Below are 14,841 nucleotides of genomic sequence, written 5' to 3'. Positions count from 1 at the left end.
CTCTACTTTTCTTTTGCGATCAACTAGATAGACGCCTTCACATTCCCACACTTGTAACTTCAGATGTCCAACCATTTTCATAGAAACAGAAGTCCCCACAATGCTCACTTAAAACTGCAAATATATTTACATAGTAGATATTTTATTCCAGGTGTTAAGTGAAGAAGGGGCTTGGCAGATGGAAAAAGAGAGAGTGTATTCATAAGACCCCTCTTTCCTTTGCAAGAATGAAATTTCTTGTAGCAAAAGAAGTTCTTCATCAAAAAGTTTGCCTCTCCCCCTAGCATGATTGCACTCTAGAGTTTTAAGGTCAAGTTCACTTTCTCCTTGTCCTTCACATAAATGCATGCTTGCTGGGTGAAATTCCTGCGCATTCAGGTTTCAAAAATTACATTTGATGAGCTTACTGATTTCCTCAGAGGAAAGAATTAGAAAAATATATCCGATTCTGTTTCTTTTCTTCTTTCATTTTTCATAATTTGTCAAAATGAACAATCTTAGTACCTTCAACTCACTTCTTTTTTATTAACACATGTTAATTATACATATTAGTGAGATGCCATGTGATATTTCCAAACATGCACACAGCGTATGCACTGATCAAATCCAACTCCCCTTTTGGCACCCTTCCTTCTATCCTGAACAAGTGACTTGAAGATATTGGTGGTTACACCCTAGCCCACATTTAAAATTTTCAGTAACTATAAAAAATATTCTATATGAATAATTCATAAGGCTTTATTTCTGTCTCTCCAAATAGACTACGTTTTTTACATGTTTAAATATGATTATTTAACTCAAAGAAATTAAATTTAATTATTTCTTCTTATAAACACATACCTACACAAAAGAAAGAAACAATTGATGGATTTAATAAGCCAATCATCTGCAGTAGTGCAGTGCGCTCTCACTTCCCGCTCTCCACTTAAAGCCAGTGCTATGCATGGCCCCTCTAATGGATGCAGTCCAAGAAGAACTTTGATGGGAAATAAAAGACCAACAACTGCTTCTTTTGGTTTGAGTCAATCCTTTGACAAATGAGAAGATGGTGAGGAGTCTAGAGGGTTCCTTGCTTTTTTGTCAGCCTGATTTGATTCTAGACGGAGGCCTGGGCATTTGTCTGGGTTGTGGCTGATGGGTTCTTGGTGCGCCAAGGTAGGCTGTATCTCTCACCTCCATCACTGACATCAGCAGTTTCTCCAGGTGCTCTGGCCCCAATCTCCTTTTGCTGTCTGTTTCCCAGCAGAATACATGGATCCTTCACTAAATAAGATGCTCCCATTTATCAGAAGTTACCTTTTTTTTTTTTTTTAAGGAAAACACCTTTTTTTTAAAATTTCCAATCATTAGTGATGACTACAAGCGATTGTGGACTGAAATAAGCCACGATCTTCATTTCAAAGAGTCTGTCCATCTGACATAGTGATTCAGGAGTGGCTGTAGACTCTGGCTTTGCAGGTTCTGATCACATCTTTCAATGTCAGAGTATATGACCTTGGTTACACAGGCCTCTCTGTGCCTCAGCTTCCTCATCCATACAATAGGTTTACATAGAGCACCCGTCAGAGTTGTTACCTAGTTGCTGACAGATATTATTTTTGTAATTGTCATTATTTTTCAGACGAGGAAAGTAGGAATTCATTATGTCACGTCTAAACTACTTTCACTGAGCCACGCCAGCTTCTATAGACCTGTATTCTTCCACCCGATATTTGTTGACAGCCAACAGGGAATACTGTTGATGTGTTGTCTAAAGTGTTGTTCTCTTCTCTACAGGGAATAGAATCTGCTATCTTGGCCTCACAGCCCTTCCTGTTGATTACAAAGCCCTTGGAAGAAAACAGAACACGCCCTCCTCAGTTCCTTCCAAATGTGTTTCTTCTGCTTCTATTGTGCCAGTTCTGGGGCAAAGACACTGAAGAAACAGCATCGATACCTGGGAAGAATAAATGTCTGACTTTCCCATCTCCCTTCCCAGTGGAAAAGCAGCAGCATCGAGGTTCAGCATCTGTTCTCCAGTCGCATTGAGGAATGTACTGCCTCACGGCACCAGCTCTGCAGAGCCCTTGCTCCCAAACTCCTGGTTTAATTTATATGTATTTCCATATTTCATTCCTGTACGTCACGGCTGCATTGGTGTGGCAGCAAGTGACCAAAGGCTACAGGTTTTATTATGGACACCGGTCAGGTGCCACTATACAGAACAAAGCCAGTTCCCATGAGCTGCCTATGATATGCATTGCTGAAGTGACATTTTACCCAGGGTGTGCCATTGCAGTGATATAAATATATTTTTTTTCCTAGACTAAATATGAGCTGAATATCTCTTTTGATGTGTGTACATAGGTGTGAGTGTGTGTGTGTGTGCGTGCGAATGGGCATGTGTGCGTGTATAACCTCATGCTTAGAACTGCCTGTGAATGTTGTGGAATGCTACACCTGGAAAGTTCTGGTTTCTCACCAGCTCCAAGATAAAGAACCATATGATGTATTGGGCCTGGAGACGGTGCCCGTTCCCTTGGGAAGACAACCTGGAAATGTTAAATGTCATGTATCTATATATGTATTTCGTAGCTGCCACACTAACCTTAAGAAGTAATTCCACAGCTCTGGATGGAGGCAATTTCACCTTATAATGGTGGAGTAATTTTAGAATATAAATACATTCAGGTAACAGCCCATCCATGAAATCACAGATTCTGATTGAACTCATCAGACTCACCAGTTCTCAGTGGAGAGAGAAGGGGAAGGAATCCGTCTAGAAGCCCCACGTGGAGTATAAGTAGCCTTTGTTTCCCTGCATAAATGGACTTGTTGAATGCGAACAAATATATGCAATTCATATACTTTTGGAGATGAACGTAGATATGTGTGTCAGCTTTGAGATGATGTGTCCGGATTAATACTTTGTCTCCTGATATCACAGAAAAATACATGCCAGTGACTCTTGAGGTTAATGTAGTTGGGATGAAATGGTCTCAAACAATTTCAGGTTCCCAAATTACATGGAAAATTCTCGAGTAATTCATATGCAGCTAACTCCTCTTGCCTCAAAAGGGTGTCAGTCTTCTAGAATCCGAGCTCCAGTATGTGAGGATTCAGTTCTGATATGATACGTGTACCAAACTCCAGCCAACATACTGCCTTTTAGATAATCCGAGTGGCTGCCTTGCTTATTCTAAGCTGTGGTTGCAGAAACTGTGGCCATTTATATAAGCTATAACATCAAATCAGGGGAAAATGATTCTGAACCATATATTGTTGAACAAGTAGAGGAAAATCATCAATAAATATTTATTGCATTCTGACAGGGTGTGTGGCATTGTATTCTCATAACTATGCCAGAGTGACAAAGTTAATTCACCCCTTTTTGGGGACCTTAATATATTTTTAAAGGGATGTGCCTATGCATTGATGCCTGAAAAATATGTATAAAGAAATGAGGATGAATCTCTGAGCAGGTCATCTTTCCCAGAGGTAAGGGTAGGGGTCCAACTTCTGGGCTGCGTCTGGCCCACGAGCAAGCACTGGTCTAGTGAGCTTAGATGCTACATCATTCTCAGATCTTCTATTAAGCAGAGTGAAGCTTTCCGCTGCACCAAATCAAATAGCTTCACCATGTGTCTGCAGGCTCCAAATTATTTTTAGCGATCTTATAAGTGAAATGTTCTGGTGTGTTTTAAAAAGTTACCTAAAAGAAGGGTGGTTCTCACTACACTGCTGGTGTGTGTGTGTTTTGAGACCTCGTATTCAATCTGTGAAAGATATGTGTATTAATCCATACACTCGTATAGCCTCAATATTTGTCTGAAAAACACTTAAATTCTGACCAGTAAAGGAAAGTTCTAGAAGCAATATTTTCACTTAACATTGTCCAAACAACATCAAGCATTGATACACACTGAAGAGTGCATTTATTTTTTTGTATCACTCCAAGTATGTTGGAATATGCAAGGACTGTGGTTAAAATTAGAATGTATAAGGCATATTATAATTTAGTTCATACTGAAAAAGAAATTAACAGATCATTGATTGGTTCATTCATGCTCCAAAATTTGAGCAATCTTTTGAGTTAGTCATAGATTTTTCTATTTTGTTTTAATTCGTCAAGGTATTTTTCTTCCCTTCATGAACTTTAGGTACACATAACTTATGTCATTTATTTATGGTCTTTTATACCTAGTTTGTAAAATTGTAAAATAGCAAACTAAATGCAAAGAGTTTGCATTTGAAAAATAATAAAGTAGTTGCCGTATACAAACCTGGGATCTGGTTGTGTCTTTTTGATTATTTTTACCATGTGTAGGGTACTTCTAAATTAATTAATTAATGGTTGTCATTTGATTAAAATAGAAAATCTTAATTTTCAATTGAGCATGCTTACTTAAAGGATAAAAAAACATTTTAACTTTTTCAATGGTTATTGTATTAGTTTATGGAATACAGTGTGATAATTCAATACGTATACCTGAGTATAAAAAACAACAACAACAAAAAAAAAACATTAATTCTAATCTTTGTCCTGGAAAACAATGCAATAGAAATACTGACTTTGAGATACAATATTCTCATTCTATATTCCATTGTAATTAAGACTAAAAATTTTGGTTGGTTTAGGTTCTGCCCATTTATTATTTATGTGATCTAGGGCAAGTCTCTTGCCTCCCCTCTGCCTATTTCCTTGTTTGCATCCAAAAATAATAAAGAACTTTGTTTTCCTATATCATTATTACTGACCTGAAAGGCCAGCTACCAGTTTATTTCCAGGGGTCTTTTTACGTAGGATCCAAGGATCCTTGCAGGTACATTAGAGTTCCAAGATAGCCCCTAAAACTGCAAATGTTAAAATTATATCTGAATATGCAGTTTGATGGGGAGATTTCATAAATTTTATCAAATTCTAAGTTGATATGGGATAAAAATATATTAAAAACTGCAGTCTTAAGGATGAATGCTCTTACCATGATGCTATTTCATATGGTTAATGATTAATTAGCAGTCACTGTCAATAAAAAAAAAAATTAGGCTCAAGACATCTCAGTACATTATATTAACCAAAGCCCTAAGAGCAGCTGGCTTAAGCAAGCATAGGCAGGCCAGTTATCCTTACCAGCAACATTTTTAAACATGGGTAATGAAATGAAAAGAATTTCAGAGTCTGGGTCATGTTTGGTTATTTTCTGTTTATTTCTTAAGTTTCCCTCTAGAATCAGTTAGAGTAATAGCTGTGTGGTAGTTGTCAGCATAAGTAGGTTTTGAAAGGGAATAGATTTGGAATTTTCTCCCTTGCTTGTTGAGCAAGACAAAACATCATTCCATATACATTTTTCTAGAAAGAGCTGATAGGATTGTATCAAAATTGCTACCTACAATCTTGACAGTAATTTTGAGATTGATTTTAGTGTAGTGTAATATGGGATTTTGTATTTGGGGAAATGAATGCCAACTTTTCTCGATAATAAATGACCAATAGTCTCAGTGGCTTAACTCATCAAAAACATATTTCTAGCTTACATCCCAACTTGATTAAGATCCAACTTGATTAAGAATCTAAGGATCTTCCTGGTCACTCTTTTCCAAGCAGTGACTGATAGATCCAAGTTCCTTTATCTCATGTGATACTGCCATATACAATATGTGTCCAAAGGTCATCACATAAGGGAAGACAGATGTGTTCACTTTTGTTGGAAGCTTTATGGCTGGACTTGGAAAGGGGATTTTGTTTCTGCCTCTTTTATCTCATTGCCCAGAACCCAATCACATGGTTCCAAACACAGGTGCTAGGATGCTGGGAAAAGCATAGGAAGAGAAACTGAAACTCAAGGAGCAAGTTGGTCTCCTGCACAAGTACGAAGGGGGACAGTGCGCCTGGAGGAAGTCAGAGAGAGCTTCCCCTACAAGTGAGCACATCTCTGAGCTTTGAGTTTGACTTTGGTCCTCAAACGTGGGCAGGGGTCATTTCCCAGAGGTGCCAAAGCAGGAGCTGTGCTGAGAAGTGCTGTACCCTTTGTGTCTTCACCCTTGGATATCCAGATGCATTGGGAATTGACCGGATTTTCCTTTCTACGTGTGCAGATCTCCACGTCTTCTCTAGGCACAGCATTCCACTGATTCCTAGAAGTGCCTGGCTTTTAGGATTTCAATTGCCCTGGTCACTTAGGAAGGAAAGGAGTAGGAGCTCAGAGTAAATCATCCTTGGCCAGAGATTGGAAGAGTTATTTCTCCTCTAAAAAATAAAGGTACAATTGGAAAATGCAAAACCACACCACCTTAGCCCTTAGACCTCTATCAGATGGGCAAGACTTAAAGATTTGTTCTGAGACATCAAAAGAACTGGAGCTGGAACCCACACTTATTTCTTCTAGCATTTATGAATGACCTCATCCAAGGATGGTGCTAAGCTTTGTTTATTTCAATTCTCAAAAGAGCCCAGAAGCACAGAAAAGAACTTCTCTTGCCCTCATTTCATAGAGGAGAACTCTACAGAATAAAGAAAGGGTGGATGACTAGTATAAGGTCACCTAGGGTTGGAAGTTTGGATTTACACACCAGCAGCCAGACTCCTACAACTTGCCCCTGGATTCTCAGCCACCCTGACACTATATGGCTTGTCCATGTAGCTGTATCCCATCTGATTCAACTGTTTGTCTGGGGCTTATGTTCCAGCTTGACCATCCTAATTAGCATGATCTGTGCCATTGCTTTCTCCTTGGGCCCCTGCTGGCCTCTGCTGTTGCTAGATGGCTTGTTTTTGCCTAGTTGTTGGTTTGTTTTTGCTTTTTTTTTTTTTTCCCTCTACACCCAGGGTCTCATACATACTAAGTAAACACTCTACTTCTGAGCCACAGCCAGCCCATTTGAAAATTTTATCTTGAGACAAAATCTTGCTAAGCTGCTCAGGCTGGCCTCGAACTTGTACTCTTACTACCTGAGCCTCTCCCAAGTTGCTGGGATCATAAAAGAACACCTCCACGCCCAGCCAGGTGGACTATTTTTGACTGATTTGCCATGCTGTTTATTTTTGGGAAGCTCTAATGGAACAAATTATGACTTAGGTATAATGTTCATCTAACACATTGTTTTGTAAGAATCTCTGCCTTCTGCTGTTCACTAAAAGCAGAGTGTGATCTATTGCAGCTAAGATATTTCCATCTGATAATCAGGCAAGAGGTAGTGATTTTCTTTAATTATCATTCTCACGTTCTAAGCATAAAGCCATGGACGGCACTTCTTAGAGGCCATTCCTCACTTTGATGATGGCCTGTGACAAAGAAGCTAGTCATTATCCAAACAGAAACAAAAGTCAGGTCCCAAGACAAGAGAAAAATCAACTGAGGTACAGGCTGAGCATGATATAATGAAGGGCTCAGTGACTTTCAAATCGTGTGACTTGGATAAGTCACTTAACCTCCCTGAAACTCAGCTTACTCATCTTTAAAATAGAAGTAAATTGCCAGCCTCTTGGGAGAAATCAGTGCAATCAATTCTATGGGAATCGGCTGAAGTAAGAAGAGTGCAAACAGATGTCTACATAGTCCAGTCATGTGAGCGAGTGATGCCTTCCAACAGAGCCAACAGAGAACAGGTATTTGGTCATAACGTTAGGTAGACAAGACATTGATGAGCAGGTTGTGGTGGAGAGAATTCTACTGCCAGGTAAGACCGGATAATAGTGGTGTATTTCACAACCTCCTTTGAAGCTCCAGAGAACACCTTGGTATATGAAAGTTTCTGAAAAGTCCCATAGTAAAGAAACCCATTTTGCCAATTTAACTTAGCATTTTGTGACTATATTAGAAAATGAAATCCTTCTTTCTAACAGAAGAGTCAGATAAAACTCCTCTGAGGCACGTTTTGGAAATCTGTTCTTCAGAGAGTTTCAAATGAAAAAAAAAAAAAAAAACCTAATTGAAAGAGACAAACAAATGCATCCCACGTTGCACAGATGTTTAGGTCAACACCAGAGCTCAAGTATGCTGAATCCCCATCCACTGTGCCTTCCACCGCCACGCCCCAACATGTGTTCCAAGTTCTTACTAAGTTTGCAGCTGAATAGAGATTGGCCTTTTTGCCTTGTGGTCCAGTGGCTGTTCTATTTTTTAAAAGAACACGTGAGATGCAGAGCAACGGTTGGAGAGATTGTGCTACCAGTTGCAAAACGTGACCATCAAATTCTGATTTCAAAGCCAGCTTAGGAGGTTGTACAACAGAGACTGCACAATGTGTGCCAAAGTCATGACCTGAGCTAAGATGTCTGAGTTCTTCCAGTCACAGTCAAGAACCAAATGGATTCTGACAGTGAAAAAATGCACCACACACTTAAATCAACAACCTAATTAAGACCTGTAGCTGTATCATGGGGTTTGGCCTCAGTTATTTTACCCTTTCCCTTTGGAGGAAGTTCCCTGAGCCATTGACTGCTCCCAGTTGAGGGGGTTATATGCCACTGACATATCTTATTTCTGGCAATCACCCTAGACATAATTCTTTGTTTACAGCACTGCAGTAGAAAACTTGATGAATACTTCCAAGAAAATAGAATTAGGACCCAAGAACCCAGTTAAAATCAGCTTAGTAGAACACAGACATTGCTTTGTGTAGGGCTGGAAAAGATAGCCATGAGAGAAAGTGGCTTTATCATACACTCAGAGAAACTATATATTATACCCATAATATGTAAAAGGCAATTATGGCCTGCTAATCTGCAGTGTATCACTACCTAGCAATCAGAGTGACGTACTCTAATGAGACCCATGTTGTTTGTAATCAGACTGGCATTGCTTATTCATATCTCTATTCCATAAGATGCACTTTTACATGGCTCAGATTGCACCAGATGCTATAAGAAATAGCGTTCTATTCTATTCCATTACCAGCATTTTTCCCTCTTCCAATTAGCATAATTTAAAATCAGCCAGAGGCAAATGTGAGGGGCTGAAAAGTTGCAAAGAAGTTCAAGAAATACTTAATAGAAAAAGGCAAGAAGACACTCATGTGCAACCGTTTTTATATGGGCAGGTGAACATTGCAATTAACTGAGTTCTTCTTCTTTAAATGGCTCAGAATTTATTTCTGTGACTTATTGAAATATTAGAGTCTCTCAGGGGGCTAATTGCCCTGTAGGTTCTTCTTGCTTTTGCATTATCATGTGAATGACATAATAGAATCACTACCTCATTTACCATTCAGTTAAGGTTTAATTGAGTTCACCTTTTTTTTTCTCCCCTCAAAATGGTGAGGAACTTATAGAATCAAAACAAATTCTCATTTGTGAAATGAGAAGATATTCACAAATTGCCTCTTTATAAGTCAGGTCCTGGCTGCTTACAAAATATCTGACGTTAAAGCCTGAACTAACATAAAGAACATGGTTTTCCTGATGCAAACTGCCATGATGCTAGAAACAGGACTTGCTTTTAAAATAAGAATTGGCATCTAAAATTGAGAGGCTAATTTTCCAATGATTTGCATTCCCAGGATCCATCCCTAACTCTAAACGTACTCTAATAGGCCAGAACCCCAGAAAACATTGACCCAGTCACAGATTCCGAGGTGGTCCAGAGTGACATGTGAATCTTGTTTTCCATGGCATGGGAAACAATCTGTCTTGTACCCTATCCTACCCTCGTATGAACACAAGGCACCATTCCCTCTGGCTGCCATTTGGTGATTGTGAGAAAAGCCAACCTTGGGATGGAGAAAGGATGAAGAGAATCTCAAAGAAACAGCTGGACGCTGTGGTGTACTGGAGCTGGCGTGGACAGCCTCCTCAGAGCTAATGGAGAAATATTCAGGAATCTGATGAGCCTGTTCATGTAATCTTGGTAACTTAAAATTGGTCCTTGAGGGGAAAGTTACATCATGAAAATCTACAAAACCTATACATCAGATCTGCTTCTTCTTTTTTTTTTCCTCTTCCTCTTCATTTTTTTTTTCCTCCTTCTCCTCCTCTCCGTCCCTACAAAGCTGGTTGTTAAACATTTATGAACTTTAAGCAGCTCGTATCTCTGGCTAAGCCCTGCCCGGAGCATGGCCTTCTCCTTTCCTTTCCATATTAGAAACTATTGTGTAAGTCAGTTGACCCAGATTTGCTGTTTCTGTTTACCAGAAGCATATCTACCAGGGCCTCCAAGGTTCTCCATAGTAACAAGAGCTACCATCACGCAGCTTTATGAAGTACCAAGAACCGGTGGCTACTAATTCACTTTAGCTCAAGCACACCATTTATCTCCACAAAGAAGGTACTTTTATAATCTATAATCCATAAAGAAACCAAGCCTTAGAATGCAAAGCCTCTTATCCATGCTTCAAAGAGAACTACTTATGGTTTTCCAAATGTACAAAGCTTTTTCAGGGCTTAGGGCCTTACCTACGATGTTTCCTGTTCTTATAGACCATGTCCATATGATTAGGTGCAGCTCACCCATAAGGATCGTGAGTCAGAGCCTCATGGAGGTTTTTGTCATTCTCTGGGCTGGGTGACCACTCTTCTCCCTATGTGTTTACCTTGTTTAAAGTGATTTTTAATTAGATAAAATAATGTAGAGTACTTATTCATTTTCTTAGTGCTTTTCCCTGATAGGTGATTCTAGTAGAATCTATAGAGTCTAAGATTGACAAAAGCAGGAATCTTATCTTTTTCTTGTCTATATCTTCATGCCTAAGGCTGTGGTTGTCACAGGGTAGCTACTCAATGGGTGCTGGCTAATTGACTTGAATGAATGAATGAACCCTTGTGATTTGTCTTTATTTCATTGAAATTCAAGGAAAGAAGAAAAAAATAGGCTGGTGTTACTCAATAGCATATATTCTTATATTATATGGGTGAATCTTCACAAATTTATCAAAACTCTTCCTTCATTTTCCCCTCATCTTCAAATCACCATCTTCATCTTCACATATGGTCTTCCCAGGTCTCCGGCCCATGGAAGAATACATTCAGAGATATTGGAAAGATCAGTGGCTTTTGTGTCATGAATTTTAGGTCTATAATTTACTGGCTATGTCATCTTAGATAAATTCTTTTTTTTTTCTCCCATAAAGAGGGAAGATAATTTCCAACATGTAAGGTTGCCAGGTGAAAGTTAGTAGTTGGTAAATCCAGCTGCATGGTAATGGGCATTTAATAAATGGTAATTCTTGATCTGCATGCTCCATAATCTTAGTCACATTGTGATTTTCCCCCCCTGAGGTCTATAATCTTAGATTTAGTATCTGATCTTCAATTTACTTAGTTTGATATTATTATTGCACCCTATTAATCTTAATAATAATACATAATAATAATTACAAATTATTATTAGGGCAACTGGAAGTAAAGTGTTTTAAGCTGAATCTCTATCATCTATGGGTCTGAAAGACGTTTCTGATATTTAGAGTTAGGTCATGACTTTTCTTTGGTCCCTTCCATTTTTTTTTTTTTTTTTACATAGATCCAATGTATACGTACGTTCTCATGTAGGAATTGCTTGTATGCATCTGGTATGTACATGCCAGTACGTGAATTTATGTACATACGTGAGAAACTGTCCTTTTATCCACAGGCGATCAGGATGTGAGACCTGGATGTTACCAGAATGTGTAACAAAAGCAATCATACTTTGTCATGTTCTTGTATTTCATTCTTAAAGAAACTCTTGAGGGAGATGGGCTGTTCCTAGTAGTTTAGATGGAGTTACTTGTGTACTATAGGAGGTTTTAAGATTGAACAAGGCAGATTTTGGGAAATATCTCTGAGTCTTGTAAATGTCATGTTTGAGCCATTGGAATAGTCTATATCTGATGGTTGATAATTTTTTTGCTCTGAATGGAAGGCTAGCCACTTTGAATCACTCTAGAAGGAAGAGGTTGCAGGACTGGACGTGCTCTGGCCCTTGGATTGCTGGAGAGGACATTTTTTCTTTCATGAGGCCCTGGAATCAGGCGTGAGAGCATCTGGAATATTTCCAATGGTGAGAGTCAGTGGCTGTTGCTCAGAGGAGCAGTCTAGAAGACAGGCAGCTTGACCTAGTAAGGAGAACTGGTTTGTATACGATGGTGGCAATTGCAAGCTACTTCTGAATCTCTAAAGCTCTGTTAAGTCTGGGGTAAGCCACGTCCTCCCTAATCCTGTCCCCATTGTGATTTGGAAAATTGTGTAAATGCACAGAAAGAACAAGGAGGAGTCAGTGGGGGGCTGTCATGAAAAATAGCTGAGCACTGTGGGTAGTGCAAGGGATCAGAGAGAAGGATTGACAGATTGTTCAGGACTATGTGAGACAGGAGACTGAGAAACTCTTGGAAGACTATCTGCCACTAGTAGCTTGAAGAAAGTTGGAACCATGAAAAGAGAATGCAACATTTTATAGCTACTCGCTGGTGAGATCGGTGATTTATAGGTTGTACATGTATTTCTTATCCTATTTAATTCTCAATGATCAGGTTGCAAGTATTATCCCTTCTATTTTACCACTATGGAAAATGAGGATTAAATAGATTAAGTGCTTTCCCAAGTCTTAACTGCTTGTAAAATGACTGTACTGAGATTTGTGTTATATTCGTCTGCAACCAAAGTTAATGCACTTTCTAGAATTCCATGAAGCCTCTTAAAGGAGTGAAGATACAACTGGAAACAAATGTGGTATCCTGGTTAATTTCCTGTGGCATTTAAACAAAGGGTGGCAGTGAAGTGTTGCTATCCTTATGTTTTAGTGGTTCTTTTAGTATAAGTTGTCTATCATTATCATTGTCTGTCCAGATGTCTTGACAGAAGAAAGAGTTGGATATAGGTGAAATTTGTGTTTTCATGAGAACCAGTAACATTTCACATCTTAAGTAACACTTTTAATTCTCAGGTCGATATCCTGAAATTGATTTTTCCCCTAGTGATAGAAAACCTACTTAGAGTAGCACTCTCTGCTTGATGTCATTGAGAAGAATGTTGCGCAGTTTAGAGGATGCTGGGTCTGGCCTGAACTCTGCCACAGAGCTTTGTGAGCATGGGTACATCTCACATGACTCCTTATTTTAAAACCAGGACTTTGTAATCTCTAATGTGTTTCAGCTCTATGATTCAATGTGTGTCTTAAACTCTGTGGTTGCTGGGTATGAGTTTGTGAATGCAAGAACGCTTAGGCAAAGGTGCAGAAAGGCAGCACCTTCACTTGGCAGATACACACAAGCACTTCTCTGGCAGTTGTTACAATATTCAAATGCTCCCATGCTACTTAGTAAGTGGTGGCTCATCTGAAGCATCTGCCTTACTCCAGCTCTCCTAATGAAACCCCCATGCAGCAGAGTCATGGTTCTTCATAGAAGTTTTTTTTTTTTTTTTTTTTTTTTTTAAGGTTTAAAACAATTTCTCCCTTATAAACCAACTATCATCCCAATCAGAGACTCGGGGGAGAGTGCAGGTGGAGGAGAAAGCAGTGGCTATTGTGCTAGCACTGGAGGGTGATGAGGTGGACATGAAAACTTAACATCATGCTGGACACCCACGATCTCTTTCTGTATCATCCTGTGTCCATTCTCTCTCCTTTTCCCTTTGTCCCCCCACCCCCCTTCTTCTTCTTCTAGAAAAAGGAAAAAGAAGGTTTATTGCTTTGCTAGCAAAGGGAAAACACAGGAGACTCCTCTCCCAGAGCCTGTGATTTTGCCCATCAGCAGGAACAGGAGGCTTTTAAAGAGGTGATTTAAAGGCCACCTTCCACATGTTTTGGTTGGACTTGTAATTCACTTGTTAATTTGCGAGATAGTCATTTCTGAGCTGGTACCATTCCCAAAGTCTGGATTACTTAGCACCTATGGTGGGTGTGTGCTCAAGGACAGACAAATCTGCTAAAATAGGGAAGAAAGGTAATCCTGTTTCCCCTGAGATTAGGGACAAGGAGAGATCAGGGAGGAGCGGGGAGAAAGGAAGAGAATCAAATATGTCCACTTTAAAAATAAGTTACGGTGGCAGAGCAGCGAGGGTTATATTTAAAATGGAACACTGTTACATTTTCCCACTGTCAATTTCTACATTTCATTTCTATGGAAAAATGGGCAATGACATGTCCAAACTGCTTTCTGCTGAAAGGAAGTGAAGTTGGGGGAAGTAACCCAAAGTCCTTGTTCTCCACCAAGTAGGATGTGGATAGTTAAGGCATTCAGCTTCAGAGCAGTCCAGAGGTCCATAGTGGCTGGTGGCAGGTGACAGGACAAGGCATACAAAGGGCAGGGCTTATGCTAAGACAGCAATAAACAAGACAGCAAAGTGCTAATTGTAAACAATTAGCATAAAAACAATTGATATTTTAGCCAGTCTCTGAAAACCATGGGGATGGTAACTCATGATCTTATCAGTGAAAAACAGATCGAGTTTCTCAATGAAGGAGGTTAGGAAGATTTGTAGGTCTATGAGATCAGACTCAAATTAACTCAGGACAAATTTGCGACTCTAGAGTCCTTTGTGATCATTATTATTAGGCACTGTCACACAAGAATCCTTCCTTTATAGCCTCTAGCTTTACTTACTTTTTGTAGGGCTGACACATGTGTGCATCTAAAAAAACACAGAATGCTTCATGAATTTTTGTGTCACCCTTGCGCAGGGGGCCATGCTAATCTTCTCTGTATTGTTCCAGTTTTAGGATGTGTGCTGCCAAAGCCAGCACTTCTTCTTTTCCTTTTCTCCTTCTTCTCCTTCTTCCCCTGCCCTTCTTCTTTTAAAATATGAGACTTAAAGGGGGAGGGGGAAATCAGTGTTTTCATGTTTTCCTGGATCTGTTACTTAGGATTCTCATCAGAACACAACAGTGAGTAGGTAGGTATCTGTCATTAAGATATTAGACTTCCAATACTTTGGGAATAGAAACACACATT

The 14,841-nt window shown here is 39.3% G+C and overlaps 1 protein-coding gene and 1 non-coding gene across 2 annotated transcripts in view; one reads left to right on the top strand and one right to left on the bottom strand.

Moving 5' to 3' along the window:
• The window catches only part of Epha4 (EPH receptor A4), a 140,948-nt gene extending 136,687 nt beyond the window's left edge, over positions 1-4,261 (top strand). Inside the window, exon 18 of the mRNA XM_046439765.2 lies at positions 1,777-4,261. The gene's annotated coding sequence lies outside the window, so the exon portion shown is untranslated. The remainder of the gene's footprint in view (positions 1-1,776) is intronic.
• Positions 4,262-14,525: 10,264 nt separating this feature from the next.
• Positions 14,526-14,633, bottom strand: LOC124089771 (U6 spliceosomal RNA). The gene has a single exon (XR_006850859.1). It is a non-coding gene; the product is annotated as a U6 spliceosomal RNA (small nuclear RNA).
• Between the last annotated feature and the right edge of the window lie 208 nt (positions 14,634-14,841).

Source organism: Marmota monax, unplaced genomic scaffold (assembly GCF_021218885.2).
Source record: "Marmota monax isolate L192 unplaced genomic scaffold, Marmota_monax_Labrador192_F-V1.1 WCK01_AAM20220418_F8-fsc00041, whole genome shotgun sequence".
NCBI lineage: Eukaryota > Metazoa > Chordata > Mammalia > Rodentia > Sciuridae > Marmota > Marmota monax.
Note: the sequence above shows the minus strand (reverse complement) of the source record. Positions and strands in the feature narration are given on the sequence as shown.